Source organism: Salmo salar, chromosome 09, assembly GCF_965601325.2.
Source record: "Salmo salar chromosome 09, fSalSal1, whole genome shotgun sequence".
Taxonomy (NCBI): domain Eukaryota; kingdom Metazoa; phylum Chordata; class Actinopteri; order Salmoniformes; family Salmonidae; genus Salmo; species Salmo salar.
Genome location: NC_138299.1, coordinates 119,470,053 through 119,495,063, shown reverse-complemented (window position 1 = coordinate 119,495,063; position 25,011 = coordinate 119,470,053). Strand labels below are relative to the sequence as shown.

Genomic DNA, 25,011 nt, shown 5'->3' with positions numbered 1-25,011 from the left:
ACACCCTCTCCCTCTCAGGAGAAAAACGGGGAACGGACAACAGCACATTTCCTCTACTCACACACTCATTCAAGCCGCTCACTTTTTCCTCTAGGGGTTTATTCACACTCTCTCCTCCTCCTCTTCCAATATGTCTTTCATGTCAATAGTTACCATAGTTCATCTTTGTTTATTTGGCAAAAGAAGCTAAACTAAAAAGCACCCCATTTGTGGCCCAAGTCCAGCTTCTGTGACAGCATTCACAATGTTCCTTGCATTGTCTGCTGTGACAGGGATTGTTATGTTGGACCTCTCAAGTAGAGGTCTTCACAGGTCCAAAAAGTTGGACACAGTCCGAAATGGACCTGGGGCTTTCCCACCTGGATCCGATATGCATAAAATAGTTTTTCTTTACATAGAGACCCGTTCTGAACGTACCCGAGGATAACTAGACCAGTTCCGTATAGATCCGGTCAGATCCAGATCCGGTCAAGTCAGAGTGAGGGAAGCAGCAGAAGTCAATTTGTAAGCTTCTTTGTTAACCAGAGCTGATAAATCATGAGGGCGAGACACTAACAGGCAGAGGAGTGGCCTTGCGGTGTGTGTACTGTGAGTGAGTGACACGGGGTGCAAGGAGGAGGGAGGAGAGACAGAGACAGCAACCAACCATAGACAAATTACCTAGCGATAACAAGCTAGAAGTTAATCATCCAACATGATTACGTACACTACATGACCAGAAGTATGTGGACACCTGCTCGTCAAACATAACATCCCTTTTCTGCTATAACAGCCTCCACTCTTCTGGGAAGGCTTTCCACTTGATGTTGGAACTTGCTTCCATTCAGCCACGAGCATTAGTGAGGTCAAGCACTGATTTTGGGCGATTAGGCCAGGATCGCAGTCGGTGTTCCAACCCCAAAGGTGTTTGATGGGGTTGAGGCCAGGGCTCCGTCAAGTTCTTCCACACCAATCTCGACAAACCATTTCTGTATGGACCTCGCTTTGTGCATGGGGGCATGCTGAAACAGAAAATGACCTTCCCCAAACTGTTGCCATAAAGTTGGATGCACAAATTGTCTAGAATATCATCCACCAAAATTTACAGTTGGCACTACGCATTCGGGCAGGTAGCGTTCTCCTGGCATCCGCCAAACCCAGATTCGTCCATCGGACGGCCAGATGGTGAAGCGTGATTCATCACTCCAGAGAACGAGTTTCCACTGCTCCAGAGTCCAATGGCTGTGAGCTTTACACCACTCCAGCCGACGTTTGATATTGTGCATGGTGATCTTAGGCTTGTGGGCGGCTACTCGGCCACGGAAACCCATTTCATGAAATTCACGACGAACGTTGCTTCCAGAGGCAGTTTGGAACTCTGGAGTGAGTGTTGCAACCAAGGGCAGATTATTTTTACACACTACACGGTTCAGCACTCAGCGGCCCCGTTCTGTGAGCTCGTGTGGCCTACCACTTCACGGCTGGGCGTTGTTCCTAGATGTTTCCACTTCACAATAACAGCACTTACAGTTGACCGGGGGCAGCTCTACCAGGGCAGAAATTTGACGAACGGACCATCCTATGATAGTGCCACGTTGAAAGTCATTGGGCTCTTCAGTAAGGCCATTCTACTGCCAATGTTTATCTATGGAGATTGCATGGCTGTGTGCTATAATACATCTGTCAGCAACAGGTGTGGCTGAAATAACCGAATCCATCCATTTGAAGGGGTGTCCACATACTTTGTATATATAATGTAGTACCTGTCTTGACCACATCAAACAGAGAAATAGTGTAGTACCTGTCTTGACTGCATCAAAACCTGGGGCGGCAGGTAGCCTAGTGGTTAGAGCGTTGGATTTGTACCCGTTAAGGTTGCAAGATTGAATCCCTGAGCTGACAAGGTAAAAATCTGTCGTTCTGCCCCTGAACAAGGCAGTTAACCTACTGTTCCTAGACCGTCATTGTAAATAAGAATTTGTTCTTAACTGACTTGCCTAGTTAAATAAAGGAGAAGAAAAAAAAAGAAAAAAAACAGAGAAGCTAGTTAGCTAAACTATTTGAGGCTGCATGCGCTTTCTACCTGTCCTACAATTACCAATAACAACAACTCCATTCAGATTATTAAGTAGCAGCCTACCTGTTGCCTCTTGGTCGTTGTAGCATGTCCTTCTCATTTAACTTTGTAATTACATCTTCCATTGATTAGATGATCTCCTAACTTGCTTTGCCACACACGGAGGCACTATGACTGTAGTGCCGCTTTGATTGGCCAACAACAACAAGCTACACGCGCCACTCTGCATAGGCTATCCTCGTGGAGCAGCGGCGACATACTGCTCATGTTTTATCCACAACTCTGTCCATCGTTGTTGTAATCTACTACGAAGTCAAAATGTACCCCACTCGCCATCATACAAAACTAGTTCCCGGCTGCACTTCACGAAAGGATAGTTTGAAATGTGCCGGTTAAGATTAGAATTTTCATTACAACATGTGCATAGGCTGTAGTCGTTTTAACGGAATAACCTACAGTGTTTTTTTCAGATCAGATTTAATCAACAGGCAATGGCATAAAACGCAGCGTAGGTATAGCCTATAGGCCTAGTGTATCTGTTTACATTGGTGTATTCATTAAGGTTCACAGTGTGGACCCGAACCGAGGTCCCCGTTCGGTACGAATACGTGTACCGTTACACCCTTATTGTAGGGGCCGCTTTAGCCTCTGGGCTGGCTACAGACATCCTTTACACATCCTTTCCTCCGCCCTCCTCTCCGTCCCGCCACCTCGCCGTCTGGGTTTATTAGCCAATCCATCTCTCCCTCTCCCACGATGATAACAGGGTCTACTGTTCTAGAGAGAAAACACAACTTCCCTCACTCCATCACTCTCAGGCCCACTCCTAGGGGACAGGAACAAAAGGTGTCAACGGCGCACAATTATTTCTCTCCTTCTCTCATACACATATTCACAGACATTTGTCATCATTAGAGTAGCGCCACTGGCCCAGAGAGACACGCACATCATTAGGAGAGACAACAGCCCCACCCGCCGAAACAACAAACAGCCTGCGTCTCGCTCAGAAACCCCCTTCTCTCTCCTGAACATACTATAGTATAACCACATAGCTATAGCAGCAGCTCCATCCCACCAAATCGGATTTCGAAAATGGGGAGGAAAAATGCACACACTGGTACAGTACCATAAAATCTGGCCAAATGGCATTCATGGAATGACCACATGCTACACCCACTTCACATTAAAACAATGACTCTACAGTTGAGACCGAATCTGAGCTGTGGGGAGGTGGACTGGACAAATGCATACAGGGTGGGAGGGACTTTCACATGCCTCTAGACACATTCCAGAGCAAAAGAGAGATGGAGAGTGAAAATGAAGAATGAAAGCGGGGGAAAAAATAAAGATGAGCAGATAGACACACAGACATGGGTGTGACTGGCCAGCTCCCAAAGGGAAACATCCTCAGAGACGGGGGAAGTGGAATTAAGCAAATGACCACAGCTTTCCTGGTGCTGTTGGGTTGTACCCATTCATCCATTCCAAAATGTTATCAATGCATACTTAAAAACATATCCTCAACTTTTCCAGTTATGGTTTAAGCTGTCTTTTATTATATCCTGACCAGGTGGATTCTAGTCATGCCTACTGTCTGATTCATAGCGACAGTCATCTCCCTGACCACACAGACCAGTACACACTCACTCACTTCCTGCTGAGCACACTCACTTCCTGTCCTAAAGCCGGACCTCCACTCACGCAATGGGAAGGGCCAGGGCAAGCAAGAGCCAAACAATTCTTCTCCCAATGAAAAACAGATGGAACCAAGCAAAGATCAGAGGTCCTGTTGCCCTCTCTTCATCAAGTGAGCAAACCCGCATGCAAACACACACGCACACACGTCACTTCAACTCTCCTGAACACAATCCTGGGCAGCTCCATCATACGCTGTCAGTCATTCACTCAAGTAACCCGGTTGAAGCAGCTTTGCACTTCTCGAAGCTCTACCAATGAGTGACAGCATGATGATCCCGACCATGTGTGGGGTGTACAAGTCTAATTTTGACCCCTCCTCAACACATAAAAGAGAGAGAGAATCTGCCGTTTCCTTTTCCCTTTATCCAGGAATTCCTCCTGTACTGAACATTTCACTCTCTGCGTGACAGGGCTCTTTGTGGAAGTCCCCTCACATCTTAACTCTCACACTGCCTGTCCATTATGGCTCCATGTGCAAGAACACGGTTTGAGAGAACTAGAAACGGGTGAAATAAAGACAGCGAGGCTTGCTAGCGCTTCTCAGTGGAAACAGCAGAGGCAAATACAGAAGAAAATAAGAAAGTGAAGAACAACAAAGCAAGGGGCCTCAGTTGCACAACATATCCTAAGGGATTGGGGAAATGCGTTGCCTGGAGATCTGCATGCATGATTTGTTCATCTACCTGTTCTATTGATTCGGCACAGCATCGGTTTCGGTTAATGCAGAATTCAGTTTTTCCCCGCGCAGAAATATCTTGCTGTGTTTTATAAAACGCTTCTTATTACAATATCTGCTCAGATTCATTTTGTGCTTCAGTTGCCCTTTCTGCACTCTGAGATTTCACGAAGGGGAATTCGATCAGAAGGCAGCGCTCTGACTAATGTGTAGTTATTTTAGTTCGGTACTTTTCTCTGCGTCGCCTATTTTTCCTCGGGAAAATGAAAGATTGAAGGGAAATGTCATATCATTTCCAGCACCACCCCAACATCAACATATGTGGAAATGGCACGATTCTATGTTTTGTAGAGAAAGATAAATCTTTTCAATGACATCAACCAATTAGTAGGCAATGCCTACTCACAATTGGTCAAAATCACAACAATCGCATGATGTCATTGGAAACCCTTCTCTATCTTTTTTTACTACAAAAACAGAAATGTACCATTTTCACATATGTTGATGTTGGAATGGTGCTAGCGATGATGAATATGAAGTAGAACAATTCTGAAGCAAAACATTAGGAAATGTATCTGACTTCATTCTTTCTATGATAAACATTCATTAGAAATATGATGTTCATGCATCGTTCTTGCAAAAACATTACTTGCTTTTTCATAAGTTAATTTACTGGTGTGGCTGCTAGCCAAATAGTGCTGCACTTCTGTTGTCATCTGATGAACAAAGCTATTTTCTGCCAAATGTGTTGCACTAATATACACTACATGACCAAGAGTATGTGGACATCTGCTCGTCGAACATCTCATTCCAAAATCATGGGGATTAATATACAGTTTGCCCTCCCTTTGCTGCTATAACAGCCTCCACTCTTCTGGTAAGATTTTCCACTAGATGTTGGAATATTGCCGCGGAGACTTGCTTCCATTCAGCCACAAGAGCATTAGTGAGGTCGGGCACTGATGTTAGAAGATTAGACCTGGCTCGCAGTCTGCGTTCATCCCAAAGGTGTTCTATGGGCATGATGTCAGGGCTCTGTGCAGGCCAGTCAATTTCTTCCACACCAATCTCAACAAACCATTTCTGTATGGGCCTCGCTTTTTTCACAGGGGCATTGCCATGCTGAAACAGGAAAAGGCCTTTCCCAAACTGTTGCCACAAAATTGGAAGCACAGAATCATCTCTAGAATGTCATTGTATGCTGTAGCATTAACATTTCCCACTGGAACCAAGGGGCCTAGCCCAAACCATGAAAAACAGCTCCAGAGCATTACTCCTCCTCCAAACTTTACAGTTGGCAGTAAGTATTCTGGCAGATAGCATACTCCTGGCATCCGCCAAACCCAGATTTGTCCGTCGGACTGCCAGATGATGAAGCATGATTTCATCGCCCCCAGAGAATGTGTTTCCACTGCTCCAGAGTCCAATGGCGGCGAGCTTTACACCCCTCTAGCCAACGCTTGGCATTGTGCATGGTGATCTTAGGCTTGTGTGCTCCAGACAAACAGTTATTGTGCTGACGTTGCTTCCAGAGGCAGTTTGGAACTCGGTAGTGAGTGTGCAACCGAGGACAGGCGATTTGTACACGCTACGTGCTTCAGCACCCGGCGGTCCTGTTCTGTGAGCTTGTCTGGACTACCAATTTGCGGCTGAGCCATTGTTGCTCCTAGATGTTTCCACTTCACAATAACAGCACTTACAGTTGACCGGGGCAGCACTATCAGGGCAGAAATTATACAAAACGGACTTGTTGGAAAGGTGGCATCCTATGACGGTGCCACATTGAAAGTCACTGAGCTCTTCAGTAGGGCTATTCTACTGCCAATGTTTGTCTATGGAGATTGCATGGCTGTGTGCCCAATTTTATACATCTGTCAGCAACAGGTGTGGCTGAAATAGCCAAAGCCACTCATTTGAAGGGGTGTCCACATACTTATGTATATATAGTGTATTTTCTGTGAAAAACTATAGCTGCATGCCCCTGATCACTCTATTGAAGCAAAATAATATAAAATATAACACATTAGTCATTATAACTTGTTTTTCAACCACTCCACAAATTTCTTGTTATACTATAGTTTTGGTAAGTCAGTTAGAACATCTACTTTATTCATGACAAGTAATTTTTCCAACAATTGTTTACAGACAGATTATTTCACTTATAATTCACTGTATCACAATTCAGTCAGAAGTTTACATGCACTAAGTTGACTGTGCCTTTAAACAGCTTGGAAAATTCCAGAAAATTATGTCATGGCTTTGAGAAGCTTCTGATATGCTAATAGACATAATTTGAGTCAATTGGAGGTGTACCTGTGGATGTATTTCAAGGCCTACCTTCAAACTCAGTGCCTCTTTGCTTGACATCATGGGAAAATCAAAAGAAATCAGCCAAGACCTCAGAAAAAAAATTGTAGACCTCCACAAGTCTGGTTCATCCTTGGGAGCAATTTCCAAACGCCTGAAGGTACCACGTTCATCTGTACAAACAATAGTACGCAAGTATAAACACCATTGGACCACGCAGCTGTCATACCGCTCAGGAAGGAGACGCGTTCTGTCTCCTAGAGATGAACGTATTTTGGTGCGAAAAGTGCAAATCAATCCCAGAACTACAGCAAAGGACCTTGTGAAGATGCTGGAGGAAACAGGTACAAAAGTATCTATATCCATAGTAAAGTGGATATAGATAGTATATCACAGTATATTTCACATTCTTAAAATAAAGTGGTCATCCTAACTGACCTAAGACAGGGAATTTTTACTAGGATTAAATGTCAGGAATTGTGAAAACCTGAGTTTAAATGTGGCTAAGGTGTATGTAAACTTCCGACTTCAACTGTTGTACAAGCCTATGGGAAAGAGTAGTTCTGGCCACGACGAAGGTTATATACCGCAATATACAATATACCGCAGCTAAGGGCTATGTCCAGGCACTCTGCGTTGCGCATAAGAACAGCCCTTAGCCGTGGTATATTGGCCATATACCACACTCCCTCGGGCCTTATTGCTTAATTATTTGAATGCACAGAGATACCGTGACGAGATCCTGAGGCCCATTGTCGTGCCATTCATCCACCGCCATCACCTCATGTTTCAGCATGATAATACATGGCCCAATGTTGCAAGGATCTGTACACAATTCCTGGATGCTGAAAATGTCCCAGTTCTTCCATAGCCTGCATACTCACCAGACATGTCACCCATTGAGAATGTTTGGGATGCTCTGGATCGACGTCTACGACAGCGTGTCCCAGTTCCCGCCAAAATCCAGCAACGTCATTGAAAAGGAGTGGGACAACATTCCACACTGCATGTCACACTGCATGAGGCAAAGGTGGTTACACCAGATACTGACTGGTTTTCTGATCCACGCCCCTACCTTTTTTGAAGGTATCTGTGACCAACAGATGCATATCTGCAATTCCAGTCATGTGAAATCCATAGATTAGGGCATAATGAACTTATTTAAATGGACTGATTTCCTTATATAAACTGTAATTCAGTAAAATCTTTAAAATGATTACATGGTGCATTTATATTTTGGTTCAGTATACATAAATATCTGTTAGGGTCCATTATCTGCTACATGGACTTGTAGAATTGCAGGAAATCAGTCTCGCCGCCCACCCATTGCCAAACACCCTACCACACCCCTTTTCATGCAGAAAACCCCCTGTTGTAGAGACTTATAGCCTAACAGCAACTTAATAAGTCCTATAACTCTGTTTAAAAGCTTTGTGGACAGTGGGCCATTTCTCCCTCTCTCAGTGCAGGGAGGACACTGTTCTGTGGCGAGGAAGGTCTACTCAACATCTGTGTTTATCCTCCAGCTAAAACCAACAGGCTATATTTACCCCAGTCAAACAGGCCTGGGGAAGCCTGCAGGGGAATAAACACTGGGTCTGGGAGAAGTGCTCGCTCTCCCTCCCTATCGAAAAGTGAATCTATAAACACCTCGGGGGTTCGTGCCTGAGGGAGTGAGGTTAGGGGATGATGTTTTATGACAGTAAAGGAGCCATAAAGTAGATCCTAATTTTAACGAACATCCTGCTCCTTTTTATATAACTCAAACTGTCATACATGCTGAGTCACAGACAGGCTTCAAGGGAGGCCGATACTTCAAAGAGATTCTGTGAGCAACACTGGTGCAGGTGGGTTAATGCCGATTGCATGCCATGTACTTATATTGTAAGATTACAACATCAATAGCAGATAAACACTATTTATTTACTCAGGATGTGAGCGATATGTGCTCAAATCAAAAACAATGCACAAACGTATGATGCTCTCTCCAGCATGATGTGGGCCAGATGGTATCCCTAGCCTGAGGCTGCTTCCTCCTCTCGGAGCTGTGATGCTACACTAATGAGCATGATGGATCAGTCTGTCTGCCGCATCCTATGTGAAGCTGTGCAGTACATTGTTTATTTCTATTAACCTTTATTTAACCAGGAAGTCCCCAGGGGTTAGGGAGAAACCTGGCAAGAAACAGTATAGATCTAAAATTACAAAACAGAGGGAGGACTACCCGTGTGGTGGTTAAGACTCAAACTGTGCTGTTGGAATAGCTGAAACTGAAAAATACTAAGTGGAAGACAAAGAAATAAATCTATAGGGCTTGTATAGTCTACTTTTAGAGAAGACACCTGACACACAACCCATGTTCGATTCATTTTATGAGAATTGTTTTAACTCAATAGCTGAGTAACATGCTGACCACACCGCTCGCGTCGGGTGCGCGAGTGTTGCAAAAATAAATGTACACATACATGTTATTCAATCATTGCAGCGACTGCGAGCGTCTGCATGGCTAGGCGCTAAAATAGAAGTTGGTTCTATTTGACGCTCAAGTCCTGCCTCTCAAATCTCCTCATTGGTTTTTCAAAGCATATACCCACGTGCCACCTCCTCATTGGTTTTTAGGAGCATATACCCACATGGGTAATTTAAAAGATGAACTGACATCCACACTCCAGTCGGTTGTAGTAATGCACCATAAAGTTGGTTGCCAACCAACCATATAAAAGTCCAAAAAAGAAAAAGAAGCCTGTAGGAAGGAGGAGAGATGACGAGAAACAAATTCGGTTTCCAGTTTTATCTGTGGATGAATTGTCGGAGTAGAGGACCTTGTGCATTTCAGGCAAAGTAACAACCCAATGTTTATATCCCAGGACAAATTAGCTAGCAACAACAAGCTAGCTAAATTGCCTTAAACCTGTCCTCAAATGAATATAATTGGTTCAGAGTTTGTTTTGATATTTCAACCTGCGTGTCCTAACCGCTTCTGGTGTGGGTGAACAAAAATCAACGTGTGAGCGATGCCGGCTTGGTCAACATGTAAGAGTGTACCCTTGAGAACCAGTTGAATCAGTGGTCTTTATCTTTAAAAACAAACAGAGTTCGATGAGTCATCAATGAGAGGGGCGTGAATCATTACGTTTACAGGTTAGAATGCAACTGGGGTCACCCAGATACAATTCCCTTTGTATTTCAAAGTCTTTGTGCTAGAGGTCGACCGATTAATCGGAATGGCCGATTAATTAGGGTCGATTTCAAGTTTTCATAACAATCGGTATTTTTGGACACCGATTAGCTGATTTTTTTTAATGTAATTTTTTTATATATATTTAAAAAAGACATGTACACCTTTATTTAACTAGGCAAGTCGGTTAAGAACACATTCTTATTTTCAATGACGGCCTAGGAGCGGTGGGTTAACTGCCTTGTTCAGGGGCAGAACCGGGGATTCGTTTTTGCAACCTTCCAGTTACTAGTCCAACGCTCTAACCACCTGCCTCACATTGCACTCCACGAGGAGCCTGCATGGCAGGCTGACTACCTGTTACGCAAGGGCAGCAAAAAGCCAAGGTAAGTTGCTAGCATTAAACTTATCTTCTAAAAAAACAAACAATCAATCTTAACATAATCACTAGTTAAACTAGTAATATCATCAACCATGTGTAGTTATCTACCGTGTCATGCGTTGCATATAATCGATGCGGTGCCTGTTAATTTCTCATTGAATCACAGCCTACTTCAACAAACGGGTGATGATTTAATGATTTAACAAACCTTTTGTTTTCGAAATTATAGTTTCCGGATTCGACCATTTTAATGACCAAAGGCTCGTATTTCTGTGTGTTATTAAGTTATAATTAAGTCTATGATTTGATAGAGCAGTCTGACTGAGCGATGGTAGGCACCAGCAGGCTTGTAAGCATTCATTCAAACAGCACTTTCGTGCGTTTGCCAGCAGCTCTTCGCAATGCTTCAAGCATTGTGCTGTTTATGACTTCAAGCCCATCAACTCCCGAGATTAGGCTGGTGTAACCGATGTGAAATGGCTAGCTAGTTAGCGGGGTGCGCACTAATAGCGTTTCAAACGTCACTCACTCTGATACTTGGAGTAGTTGTTCCCCATGCTCTGCATGGGTAACGCTGCTTCGAGGGTGGCTGTTGTCGATGTGTTCCTGGTTCGAGCCCAGGTAGGAGCGAGGAGAGGGACGGAAGCTATACTGTTACACTGACAATACTAAAGTGCCTATAAGAACATCCAATAGTCAAAGGTATATGAAATACAAATCGTAGAGACAGAAATAGTCTTATAATTCCTATAATAACTACAACCTAAAACGTCTTACCTGGGAATATTGAAGACTCATGTTAAAAGGAACCACCAACTATCATATGTTCTCATGTTCTGAGCAAGGAACTTAAACGTTAGCTTTCTTACACGGCACATATTGCACTTTTACTTCTCCAACACTTTTTTTGCTGCATTATTTAAACCAAATTGAACATGTTTCATTATTTATTTGAGGCTAAATTGATTTTATTGATGTATTATATTAAGTTAAAATAAGTGGTCATTCAGTTTTGTTGTAACTGTCATTATTACAAATAAAAAATTTAAAAAATCGTCAGATTAATCGGTACAGACGTTTTTGGTCCTCCAATAATCGGTATTGGTGTTGAAAAATCATAATTGGTCGACCTCTACTTTGTACTTTATTTATAATGTAAGCCTAATCATAGAGACAGCAAGAAACTACGGCATATTCATCGAGATCATTTTGAACTTTTCCTTATGGAATTACATTGGGAAGCACTACTACGGGATCCCAAGTCACCACAGAGGATTAAAACATGCTGAGGATTTAAAAACATGCTGCTTTTACATTATTTTTAAAAAGGCAAGCTTTTCTCCCCAGAGGTGATTTAAGTCACTAATTATTTTAAAGCCGTACAGAAATGATAACTTTGAAAGGCAATAAAGGCTAAATAAACCAAAATAAAACGATCAAATTTAGCAATTCAGCAACTGGCAACAATAACTAGTCATCTAAATAAATATCCCAAAACATGTAAATGGCATAATATTACATTTTTGGGAGTAAAACCCTCAGTGCATTTGACTGCAATGCATAACTTCACTTGTTGGACCCAAACAGTAGCCAAGGCTATGACCTAAGCATGATCAACCCTCCAGCAGGTCACCAACCACATGAGAATTCCATGAAGCAGTATCAACCAGGTCATAGCCTGCCCAACTGTTTCAAGACTTTGATTCTCTGTTAACCAAACATAACTCCTCTTAGTTTAGGTTTTGATTCAAGAACTTTTGTCAAATATTTTGATCAAACATGAGACATTGATAGAAATTCCCTGATGGAAATTATCCACACCTAAGTGTTTGAATTAAACACTTCTATCTTTCAGTGATAGGCACCTGTAAAGTTGAAAGCAGCAGGGATGAATGAGGGGATCTGAAGTTGGAATTAGAGGCACCTGGTCGTGGTTATTCAACATTAACTGTGGTATTCAGAACTTCACAAGCACGCATTGCCTTTCTAATGTAATTTCCTTCAAATTAAGTGAATAGGCCCCTGAGGAAAATGCAGACGTGATTAGTGTAACATTAATGAGCTGATCTGAAACCCTCTGTTCTCAGAAGCAGGGAAGTTAGTGGACTTGACCTTTTGTCGCCAGTACTGGCATTATCGTCATTATATTAGTCACGGAGAGAAAGCAACCAAAATAAATTGTTAAGCGCCGTCATATCTATGCTGCCCCCTGCATGAAAGGTCTATCCTGATATTTGATGTGTTATTTCCTGCGGCATTCAGTGCACAGGCATTTGGACTAATATACGACATGTAGACGCTTCACCCCCCTTTCCCACTGCACTGCACGCACACCCACCAGATGACTTTGAACAAAGTAGATAACTTTGAATCAAGAGGATATTTTAACATCACACAAACTCCATTCCAGAGTTATGGGTAAACTACAACTGCCTAACAGATACGATTGGTCAGGTGGCAGAAACAACTGACCTTAACATGTCACAATGACAGCTTATCAGCGTTGACACTAATGTGTACAAACAGGTCAGCATGGCTTGCTTAACTAGCATTCTGTTCAATGACAAACAAATATTGGAGAACTTTTGAGGTTTAAGTTTCTATGATTGAATGAAAGATGATTGATTGAATTAAAATCAGCAAGACCACTTATGAGGGCTTTAGTTAATAAAATGATCTAGCTAACTAGCTAGTTAGCATGCTAGCCAGAGTCACCCATACTAGGAACAACCATTTTCAGTGACCTAGTTAGTTAACTAGCTAGTTCGTAAGATTTTACCCATGAATCACACAACACCAAAACATTGTCGTAGGCTGCCAAACACGAAACGTATCCCCTAAACACGTATCCCCCAACACAAATCCCCTACAGAAAACAGTGTGTTTACATGGAAACCTTTTTATGGGCAATTCAGTCAAAACTAAATAAACCCACATTAGCAACTTCCTACTGCAGCACTTTTCAAAATTCTAAACTCATTTTACATTTACATTTTAGTCATTTAGCAGACGCTCTTATCCAGAGCGACTTACAGTAGTGAATGGATACATTTCATACATTATTTATTTATTTATTTTTTATTTTTTTTTCTGTGCTGGCCCCCCGTGGGAATCGAACCCACAACCCTGGCGTTGCAAACACCATGCTCTACCAACTGAGCTACAGGGAAACTCGTTCAAGCTAGCTGACTTAGTAACATTGCCAAATGTTGTTGCGTTTCACTTAACGAGACAATTGTTCCATTGTCTGGAACTTGTCATTTTACCACTGCAGCTTGGCCTTTACAAGTATGATTAAATCAAGTAGAAAGTACAAACCCGGAGTATGCTAAATACTATGCGCATGCGTATGTATAGACGGCGGACCAGGAAGGATCGGGCATTTTTTAGTTAACAAAACATTATTTCTGAGACCGATATACTATGTTTTTAACTAGTTAACGGAATAATATGGGTCTAGGTGAGACGTATATTCACTGCGTGTTTAGATAGGTGCAACAACGATTGAAAAATAACCCGTAGTATGCAAGTTGTTGGCTGCATAGCAGGAATGAAGTTATAGCTCTCGCTGGCCAGTTGCAAGTAGTGAGTAATGGTAGCGAACGTTACCTCGCTAGCTGACTCGCCACTTTTCAATGTTGTTGAGGAGCCCTAACTAATTACACAAACTACTTTTGAAATACGACTTGGGAGTGTTTCTTACCTATCGACGTTCTCGCACTTTCGACGAACTTATATCCCTTTAGAAATCCCCAATCCTAGGAGAAACATTGATAGAAACAAGCAGTCCGCTATATTGTTCAATCTCGCTCGCAAACGTTGCCAGGAATGCTCTCTCGGAGTCGGATCACAGAAGCCAGGCGAAACCACCGCGCTGCGCTAGCAAACGATCTCACGCCGCAATGCGCCTGTGCGAGCATGGTTGTTGTAGTACCGATAGTAACATATGAAGGGCGGTATTCTACAACCATACATAGACGTGTTAGTATGTTCATTGCAAAAATGCAGTGAGTGCTGTTGCAATAATGTTTCGAGAAAAAACAACAACAGCGCTATTCAGAAATACGCAGTTATATTTTTCTGGTATAAGAGTTCCTAGCTATATTTGCCTGTAAATCATTTTTGCATCACGTTAATTGTCTATTTGGGGTTGTTGTTATAGAGTTGGAGCCTACTTATTAGTAAATAGCACAACCTTGTGGCAGTCAGTTATAATCAAAGCATTTTTACACGTAAACACAAATAGTGGCATACAGCGAGCGTTTGACTATTTTATTTTGGACATGACCTGAAAACATAAATCCCATCATCTCCACTTTATATGCTTGCCAACCACTATGGCGCAAAGGTGTCGTTTTACTATTAAGCTGCATTACATTATTTCTACGTCATAATACGCCAATTTTTCAAGGAAATATAATAATGTAGTCTGTTTTTATATATTTTTTTATTTATATACTTTTTCTTATATTTATATACTTTATCGCCATATTTTTTTTAAATTCATAATACAAAATTATCAACAACTTACATCGCTACATCAAACATGTCTAACAAAACAAAACACAGGTATAAACAAGAAAATACTAAATACGTACAAAAATACATACAAAAAAATAGTAAATACATACAAAAATACTAAATACATACAAAAAATAAAATACATACAAAAAATAAAACAATTATAGTGCAATTGTATTCACTCAGAATCTCATAATGATTCAGGAAGATGTTATTGGTTTTGTTATTCACTAGGAATAATGTCTTAACAAGATGATTCAATTCAATCCAAAATATTAGTAATTTTGGTATAGAATTCTGGAATTTTTGTTTGTGTATAATGTATTTAGTATGAAGTATAAAAAATTTAAATAAATCATTTCAATGGTCTTGTTATTGCAATATTATATCCTTCATGTCAAAAACATGGGTAGTGTTCAAAATGGTAAATAATATTCTGCGAGGTTTTCCCAAAATTCTATCACAGATTTACATTCATAGAACAAGTGAGTCAGATTTTTCCCGTCTTTTTCACAGAAAACGCAGATATCATCAATAGCCACAAATTTGGACAACATAGATTTACATGGATATGGATATCTTATGTAAAGTGCACTTCCTTAAATTTGTTTGGTATACAATATTTGTAAGGCATCAACCAAGACAATGTCAGGAATAAGCATGTTCCATAATTTTTTTCCTCTAGGCGTAAGTTGCTTCCGTGAATGGAAAATGTGTCTTATGTATTTATTACAAAATGATTTCTCAAGTAAGCCCACACCTTCCAAACTGAGTTCTGGATAGGCTCTGTGATCATCACCAAGCTAAGATGAGTTTTCATTAGTGTAGTTAGACCACTGGGAATGGCTTTGATCACAGAAATAAACTCTCTGAAAGGTATTGGAAACTCATCCAATGTTATAAATTGTTCATATGCAAGAATATTACCCCTGTTCTCAAAAACATCTACAACAAAGTCAATATTCCTCTCATGCCAGCTAGGGTAGAACAATGATTTATTCCTTACAGTTATGTCTGAATTATTTCACAAAAGAGCTTTATGTGGGGAGAAATTGTGCAGGAAACATATTTTCCAGGCCATTAAAGCTTGTCGGTGAAACCTAGCCAATTTAGTGGGTTTATCTTTCAGGAATATAATTACATTTCAGTAAAAATGGAAGACATCTCAACTTATTAAACACATTGTTTGGAATGAAATACCAAATTGATTCAGTACTGACCAAATGTCTTTTCAACCAATTGATCTTGAAAGTGTTATTTATGTCAACAAAATCCAACACTTCCAGACCGCCTTCACCTCTTTTATTAGAGAGGACTGACTTGTTTTTGAAGTCAAGAAAGGTCTTGTTGATCTCTTTACAGGTTGAGGGATTTACAAACAAAGATAATGAGGGGTACACAAAGCGAGACAGTCCCTCTGCCTTGGACAGAATCACTCTCCCAAGTATGGTTTTCTTTATGTTTGGAGAGAAATTCATATGTTGTCTGACTTAAGTGGGGGTTTTTGACAGATGTATTCCTAAATATTTAACACAGTCCTTTACAGGAATATTTTATATTTCTTTATCATCAGAGTCATATAAACATAAGATTTCACATTTCACATCAGTTTTAATAGAGAGTGCAGTGATAGCATTAAGGCCATGGGCGACTTGGTCTTTGTCTTTAAAAAAAAAAAAGTAGTATCATCAGCCAGTTGGGAAACTATGATTTCTTTGTTTTAAATGATTTAAGCCATTGATTTGCATTATTCAGAATATCTAGAGATAGAAGTTCCACAACCAAAATGAATAAAAAGGGTGAAATTGGGCATCCCTGTCATACACTTCTGTTGATACAGAATATTTTGGCTGTATTAAGGTTTAGTAACACAAAACTACATCTTTGTAAAACATGCGAATTACTTTGATAAAATGTTCACCAAAACCAAAAAGTTTAAGAGACCGAAAGAGAAATTAATGTTCAATTGTGTCAAAGGCTTTACAGAAGTCCAAAAATAAGACAACAGCATCTGAGTCAATTGCATCTGAATAATCTAGAAGGTCCAAGACTAAACGAATGTTGGAGCTTATGTGACAGCCCTTCATAAATCCTGTTTGAGTCTAATTTATAATGGTATCTATTTCTTTCCTTAATCTTTTGGCATAAACCAGAGCAATCAATTTGTAATCAATATTTAATAAAGTAATTGGTCTCCAATTGTCAATGAGAGAAGGGTCTTTATCAGGCTTCAGAATCAGTGAAATAAGTGGAGACCATTTCCCCATTTTCAATGCAATCTTGAAACATATTAAAAATAGGGTCTTCTAGTAACTACCAAAACTGTCTATAGAATGTCTATCCCATTTTTCATTGAATTCAGAGCCTCTCCAATTTCTTCAATTGACACAGGTGAATCGCAAACTGAGTGGAAATCATACTCAATTACAGGGGTAATGTAGTCTAAGTGAAAAAGGGATAAGGTGCAGCATGACTTCAATGAGAAGGATTGTTCCAGAATGGAAATATTTTCTTCTGCAGCTGAAACAAACTATAAAGGTATTGTCTAACTCGCTCTTGATGTGACATTTTGACTTTTTATCATACCTGACTAGTTCTGACGTCATAGGAATTGTTTTAATTTTCCATAACAAACTAATTGGAACTCCCATTGTTCTTCATGATCTTCATTCAAATCTAATTTATGATCATGATCTCATTATCATCGTCGTCATTACAAGAACTTGACCATTTCCCATTCATATTTATAGGAAGTGTGTGGTCCTGATGAAGATGAGGTGGAGGAAGAGATAGCCCTATATCTGGATGGCACTCCCGCCATGCAGTTCCGATACTCATGTGCACAGAACTAAATACAGTGCCTCACTACCAACTCAAGCCTCAGTGGCACTGTGGTGGTGGGCTTCCATGACGTCACATCGGGTGAGAAGGGGGCATTAAATGGGGATTTACCAATGTAAATTAAAAGATAATACTGTGTATAATAAAAAGCAGTGCCATGCAATAACATTTTATTGATCCTATTAGGCCAGGGCAATTAGTTCCAGGGCGGTATGCCATTGCATGATGCTCAAATAGAATTAGCACAAACCTCAAAACTGCAAAACCATGAACTCTTACCTCCCTCTGTCAGTGTGGACATAGAACCTGCTAGGTGTTCTGAGGCACAACCTGAGCCAGCCCCTAGAAAGCGGCTACCGGGTGGAGCACCTGGTCTCTGTGCCTAGCCAGCGGGTCTTCGTTGGGGCCTGCGATGACCTCTCTCTGCATGTGTTCTCTGACCCAACTCAGGGCATGGTGGTCCTGTACCGGGCCAATTGCTTGGGCTCTGTGCTCTGTATGCACTACTGCAAAGAGACTGGGAAGCTGCTGACTGGCAGCATGGGCATCATCACCTTCTGGGGCTCTGGACTAATCTGCAGGTGGGTGGGATGTTAAAACATTCTTGTTAGGAAGCACTACAGTTCTTGTTTTTTAAGATAAACATAATTTTCTCTTCAACTTCTCTGACACATCCTGTTTTTTACTCAATTCCCGCACCTTGGTTGGACTGATAAGTAGCGACCATATTGTTTTCCCTGACATCTGACCTCTGTGCAGACCCACCTGGGGATTGTTAAGGTGCTGGATTGGCACTGCAGCTCCTTCAAGAGGGACACTATCATTAGTGGCCTGGTGACGGAGAGACAGGTGTCCACATTTTACACGCTCTGCAACCGCGGGATCAAGAGCTTTGACGTTGTGAGGAAGAAAGAGTACAGGGCTCTCAGGGGCCATGGTCAGGGTACTCTGCGATGTGTGTCACCCGACTGGGTGCAGATGTACAGTTGAAGTCGGAAGTTTACATACACTTAGGTTGGAGTCATTAAAACTCATTTTTCAACCACTCCACAAATGTATTGTTTCTTGTTTTTAAAACATATGGATAGCCAGGGGCACACTCCAACACATATTTACAAAAGACGCATGTGTATATTGAGTCCACCAGGCCAGAGGCTATAGGGATAACCACGTGTTCGAATTTGACCATTTTCCTGTCCTGTTAAGCATTAAAAATGTAACGAGTAGTTTTGGGTGTCAGGGAAAATGTATGGAGTAAAAAGTATAATATTTTCTTTAGGAATGTGGTGAAGTAAAAGTAGTTTTACTTAAGTACTTTACACCACTGGCTGTCATACTATAGATATAGTTGAAATCGGAAGTTTACATACGCTTAGGTTGGAGTCATTAAAACTCGTTTTCCAACCACTCTACAAATTTCTTGTTAACAAGCTATAGTTTTGGCAAGTCGGTTAGGACATCTACTTTGTGCATGACACAAGTCATTTTTTTAACAATTGCTTACAGACAGATTATTTCACTTATAATTCACTGTATCACAATTCCACTGGGTCAGAAGTTTACATACACTAAGTTGGCTGTGCCTTTGAACAGCTTGGAAAATTCCAGAAAATGTCATGGCTTTAGAAACTTCTGATAGGCTAATTGACATCATTTGAGTCAATTAGAGGTGTACCAGTGGATGTATTTCAAGGCCTACCTTCTGGTTCATCCTTGGGAGCAATTTTCAAACGCTTGAAGGTACAAAAGATTGATATCCACAGTAAAACGAGTCCTATATCGACATAACCTGAAAGGCCGCTCAGCAAGGAAGAAGCCACTGCTCCAAAACCACCTTAAAAAAGCTAGACTACGGTTTGCAACTGCACATGGGGACAAAGATCGTACTTTTTGGAGAAATGTCCTCTAGTCTGATGAAACAAAAATAGAACTGTTTGGTCATAATGACCATTGTTGTGTTTGGAGGAAAAAGGGGGAGGCTTGCAAGCTGAAGAACACCATCCCAACCGTGAAGCACAGGGGGTGGCAGCATCATGTTGTGGGGGTGCTTTGCTGCAGGAGGGACTGGTGCACTTCACAAAATAGATGGCATCACGAGGAAGGACAATTATGTGGATATACTGATGCAACATCTCAAGACATCAGTCAGGAAGTTCAAGCTTGATCACAAATGGGTCTTCCTAATGGACAATGACCCCAAGCATACTTCCAAAGTTGTGGCAAAATGGCTTAAGGACAACAAAGTCAAGGTATTGGAGTGGCCATCACAAAGCCCTGACCTCAATCCTATAGAAAATGTGTGGGCAAAACTGAAAAAGTGTGTGCGAGCAAGGAGGCCTACAAACCTGACTCAGTCACACCAGCTCTGTCAAATTCACCCAACTTATTGTGGGAAGCTTGTGGAAGGCTACCCGAAATGTTTGACCCATGGTAAAAAATTAAAGGCAATGCTACCAAATACTCATTTAGTGTATGTGAACTTCTGACCCACTGGGAATGTGATGAAAGAAATAAAAGCTGAAATAAATAATTCTCTCTATTATTCTGACATTTCACATTATTAAAATAAAGTGGTGATCCTAACTGACCTAAGACAGGGAATCTTTACTAGGATTAAATGTCAGATATTGTGAAAAACTGAGTTTAAATGTATTTGGCTAAGGTGTATGTAAACGTCCGACTTCAACTGTACCTCTATATGGGCGACATAACTGGATTTGTGCAGGTATGAAGGGAAGAGAATAAAGAGGAGATGAAAAAAATTAAACAGTGTCTTATGCAGAAAGGATACCCACACAATTATATACTGTATGTTCCTAAAGAGTAAACGTTCTGAAAGTTGTATTGCTCAATCAGCAAGGCTGATATGACTTAAATAAACTGAGATGCTTGGATGTGTGTCATGAATCTCCTCTCCCTTCAGGTGTGGAGCTGGGATACTAGGAGTCTGCTGCAGGAGTTTCCACGGTCGTCATGAGGCCTAGCACCCACAAGCTGCTCATCTCCTCCCTGGATGGCTGGGTGAAGGAGTGGAGCTGCAGTGGGGACCTCCTCCTCAAGCTCTTCCTGGATGGCCCTGGAGGGGTATGCAACCTGTGGGCTCTGGGCGAGCACAGCATCCTGTGCCGCTCCTCTTCATCATTCTCTGTCTGAAGGCTCCAGAACCTGTACAGTTTGTTTAATGACCCAGGCTGTTGGATGCAGCTCCTGAGGCGGGTCGAGATCAGTCAGGTCAGGGCACAGTTCATGGCTGTGTTGCAGGATAGTATCCCCAGACTGATCTCTCCCGCCAGCGGGGAGTTGCTACTTCTCTCCTGGCCCTTCCTCCTCCTGGACCAGGGCGGGGGTTTTCCTACAACCCTGGTCGGAAGGAACTGTTGGTGGCCAGTGGTAGTCCAGAGGTCCTGGTGCTAGACATGGCTTTGTGCCCTTGCACAGCTAAGTGGATCATCCAGACCTCCAGGGACGAGGACCTGGATGACAGCGTGATGTGCCTGGAGGCGGTGATGGTGGGTGGCGTGGAGTGGGCCGGGGTCAGCCCCCTCCCCTGCCTGGTGTTCAGCGGGTACCGCAAAAGGAAGCTCCAGCTGCTCTCCCCTAATCGACTGTGCTGCCATAGAGTTGGTGATGGTGTTGGGACCTGTCAGCACTTTGGAAGTGTGGGTCACTCGGGGTGTGCAGTTGGCCAAGATACGCCTGGGTACGCCGGTTAGCTAGGTGTGCTTTACACAACGTTCTAGCCTGCTTTGGAGGCACCATCTGCATCATTTCTGGCCTGAGCTACCTGGCTGCCAGGCTGCTGAAGCAGGTACTGGACCTGACCTCCGTGGATGACATCCTAGATGATCCCATCCCATTTCTACCTCGCTCCCAGAGCTGCTATGATATTTATTCGGTGCCACGGCTGTTCCTGAAGCCTGGGCAGGCCACACCAGAGCTGAATGAGACCCCAGCGGTACTTGATGTTGTGAGGCCAGAAAGCTCAGGAAGTAAGAATGTACTGGACGTGCTGAATAGGGACAGGAAGAAGTAGTCTCTGCTGATTCGGGTACCAACTCCACCGATTGTAAAAGAGGGTCAGCCAGGTGAGTGGATCAGCCTCACTTGTTATGTTAAGCAAAGCGACCACACTTAAATTATTAGGGTGTATGAAATGTTTTATAACAAAGTCAAGTTTACCTGTTTATAAATGGTAGTTAAAGCAAACATTTCCCCTCTCACAGGTTCCTGGTCTTGTGTTCTCCAATTGGTTAAAACTGTAGATAAGTAAGTGAATCTGGAGAACGAGCTAATAGAAGGGCCACGAGAATGGGACAAGTCTCAAACACCATTCAAGACTCCCACCAGACACACTTCTTCTAGACTGGACCGTGGCCCCACACGGCTTCCTCCCCAACTCAGTGCTGCGTAACTGGTAGCCGAAGCAGGAGCCACCCAAGGCCCTGTTGCCAAAGGAGGCCAAAGCCCTTCGGATAACCTTCTTGCAGTCAGAGGAGGAACCAGAGCACTCACCAGTAGTCACAGTCATCCTCGCTAAGGCCAAAGAAGCAAGACTCAACAAACCAATCCGCATGCCTAAACTGCTTGACACCCCAACCGAGTATGAATCCCCACCCGAAGTCGAGAAAGATGACACTGGTGACGGAAATGAGCTTCTGAAGAATATCTCTGAGAGCCTATGACGTTGACCTGATGTTGACCATGGAGGATATGGACAGTGATGTCTTTGCGAACTGAACATAGGCCCTGCTCAGCATGTTCCAGACCTACGGCATCCCTCCAGAGATCATAAAGAACCTCACCTTCTGCCTCCTGAAACATATCCAGAAGGGGAACCCCCACTGGAAATGCCTGGGGGGGTCCATGAAGAAACTGGATCAGGTAGATCACTTCCAGGACAAACACCTGTACTTGCTGGTGAAGGTTCTCCTAGACCCAGCGGTGGACCTGCGGGAGATGGCCAAGTACATCCTGAGCCGGGTCTACAGCACTGAGAACAAGACCAGCTTGCTTGTCACGCCCTGACCTGAGAGAGCCTTTTTATGTCTCTATTTAGGTTTAGTCAGGGTGTGATTTGGGTGGGCATTCTATGTTCTATTTTCTATGTTTTGTATTTCTTTGTTTTGGCCGGGTATGGTTCTCAATCAGGGACAGCTGTCTATCGTTGTCTCTGATTGGGAACCATACTTAGGCAGCCCTTTTTCCCACCTGTCCTTGTGGGCAGTAAACTTTGTTTGTGGCACTTTGCCCTGTAAGCTTCACGGTCGTTTTTGTATTGTTTATTGGTTTTGCTGGCGACATTCAATGAAGAGGAAAATGTACGCTCACCACGCTGCACCTTGGTCTACTTCATCCAACGGTCGTGACATTGCTGAATATAATGCAGGCCAATGAAGACGTACCCAAGAGCTAATCTAAGGAACGACTGATTGACATTTCACAAATCAAACAGTTTTGTTAGCAAGAATCCTATTTATGATTTGTTTGTGTATTTCCCCTCCCAACCCCTTCTCACAACCACAGGCTCCATAAACAGCTGGATCGAAAACTGTTTTGATGATCTGGAGCACAAAGGATCTACAGATGCTCCCACCAAATCCATCGGCAGAAGGCTGTCCAAGCCCCCCCCCTCCCTTTCTTCTGTCTCCTCAGGGCCCTTCTTGGAGTTCACAGCAAAGGACACAGGCACTCCAAGCCCAGAGTAAGGTATAGTTTGTGGATCTATGAGGCCCAATATGACTGTCATAACCAGTGCATTTGTTTAATTGCTTATATATTATTGTCAACACGTTACTTCCAGTGCACAATGGCAATGTTCATCATTTACATGACGGCTTTTTACTGTATTACAAACCTATAATATTATTTTCAAACTAGTTCCTCAATATGCTATGAAAGTGAACACAGTGACTGAATGGTTCCCAAGCTGACTGGTTCTCATCTTGTACCCAGGGCGCTTAGCTACCACTCTCATCCCTCAGTACCCAATCAGGCCTCTGCTTTCCAGGGCAGTGCTGCTGGTGCTAACTAAACAGGCAGCGTCTGCCGATGGAAAAATTCTGATTTTAATCAGGGGGAAGCAAATGCTGATTTTCTGCCCTAATTACTAATCTTCGTGTTTCATGGAGAGAAACCCTGGAAGTCTTTAGATGTGCTGGGTGATGGTGTGGCAAGACACGATTCATCAAGTAATAGTTTATTTTTGTATATTTATTTAATCTATTATTTTTAGCTTAATCATTATCAGTCTCACCCCTATTTCTCCCATCCCTTTTGTTCTCCTCTCTTTTTTCTATTTTACTGTCTATTTCTGTCTCTCACTCTCTGTAAACAGATCACATGTGGACTCCTGACCTCCCTCTTATGAGGTCCCTTGGGCTTACCCATGAATCTTCTCCCCCGAAAGAGGAGCCAGGCCTCAGCCTGCTAAGCGACGACTTCAAGCGCCCACACCGCTCACCAAAGAAATGCAGCAAATTCTCTCAGTCCACAGCCAAGTGGGAGAGCATTGTGGAGGTCCCTGAGAAAGTACATGTACAAGTCTATGACCCCACCCTCATAGACCTCTACAAGTAATCCAAGCCCGTAAGCAGTTGTACAGCCAGCTCCCCACCATCAAGGCCCCCAGTGACTCTGGGTGAGCTCCATGGGGATGAGCAAGGAGGCTAGTCTGGTGCAGCTTCCAGACAGCCCACAACACTTCACACTGGAGCCCATCAAGGGTAAGAGGGACTCCAACTGGAGGGAGAGCCTGTACAAGCTTGTATCCCAATATGGCAGCCGCTCCACAAGGGCCAGACTGTCCGCTCTTGGCCCTCTGGATGTCCCAGGGGCTGCCCAGCGCTACCACTGCACCCTGTCCCCTCTTCAGATTACGAAGGCCAGCAAGGTGTCCCTGGGCCAGAGGGTGGTGCGGAAGATCATCATTGGAAAGGCCCCCCTCCCAGTTCCACCATGGGCTGCCCCTGCCCTGGCAGCTCAACAGCCACATCATGGACCCCTCTGGAGAGCATGTATGGGAGGCTGGAGGTGGAATGGGTGAGGGAGCCAATGGAGCCCCAGAGAGGGAAGGTGCAGGAAGTGAAGCTGCCCCGATAAGGTCTAGGTGTCATCCATCCTAATCACCAGGGGGCAGTGTGGGGCCAAGGTTCCATTTAGGCAGTGTTATGTTGTATTGTCTCTGGATATCTGCGTGATAAACATCTACCAAATTGTGATGGAATTGTAATGCATTAAGCTTGTTGTTGTAAGTTGCAATAAAATATAGCTGTATACATTCTTAGAGAGTATGCTGTGTAATAATTGGAGACACACACATGCATGCTCTCTCACACAAGCGCACATGGCACACA

The 25,011-nt window shown here is 42.8% G+C and overlaps 1 protein-coding gene across 2 annotated transcripts in view; it reads right to left on the bottom strand.

The window, feature by feature from the left end:
* Positions 1 to 14,202, bottom strand: part of LOC106612494 (signal-induced proliferation-associated 1 like 3) — a 106,470-nt gene extending 92,268 nt beyond the window's left edge. For both annotated transcript variants that reach the window (XM_045724368.2, XM_045724369.2), the window contains exon 1: positions 14,001 to 14,202. The gene's annotated coding sequence lies outside the window, so the exon portion shown is untranslated. The remainder of the gene's footprint in view (positions 1 to 14,000) is intronic.
* Between the last annotated feature and the right edge of the window lie 10,809 nt (positions 14,203 to 25,011).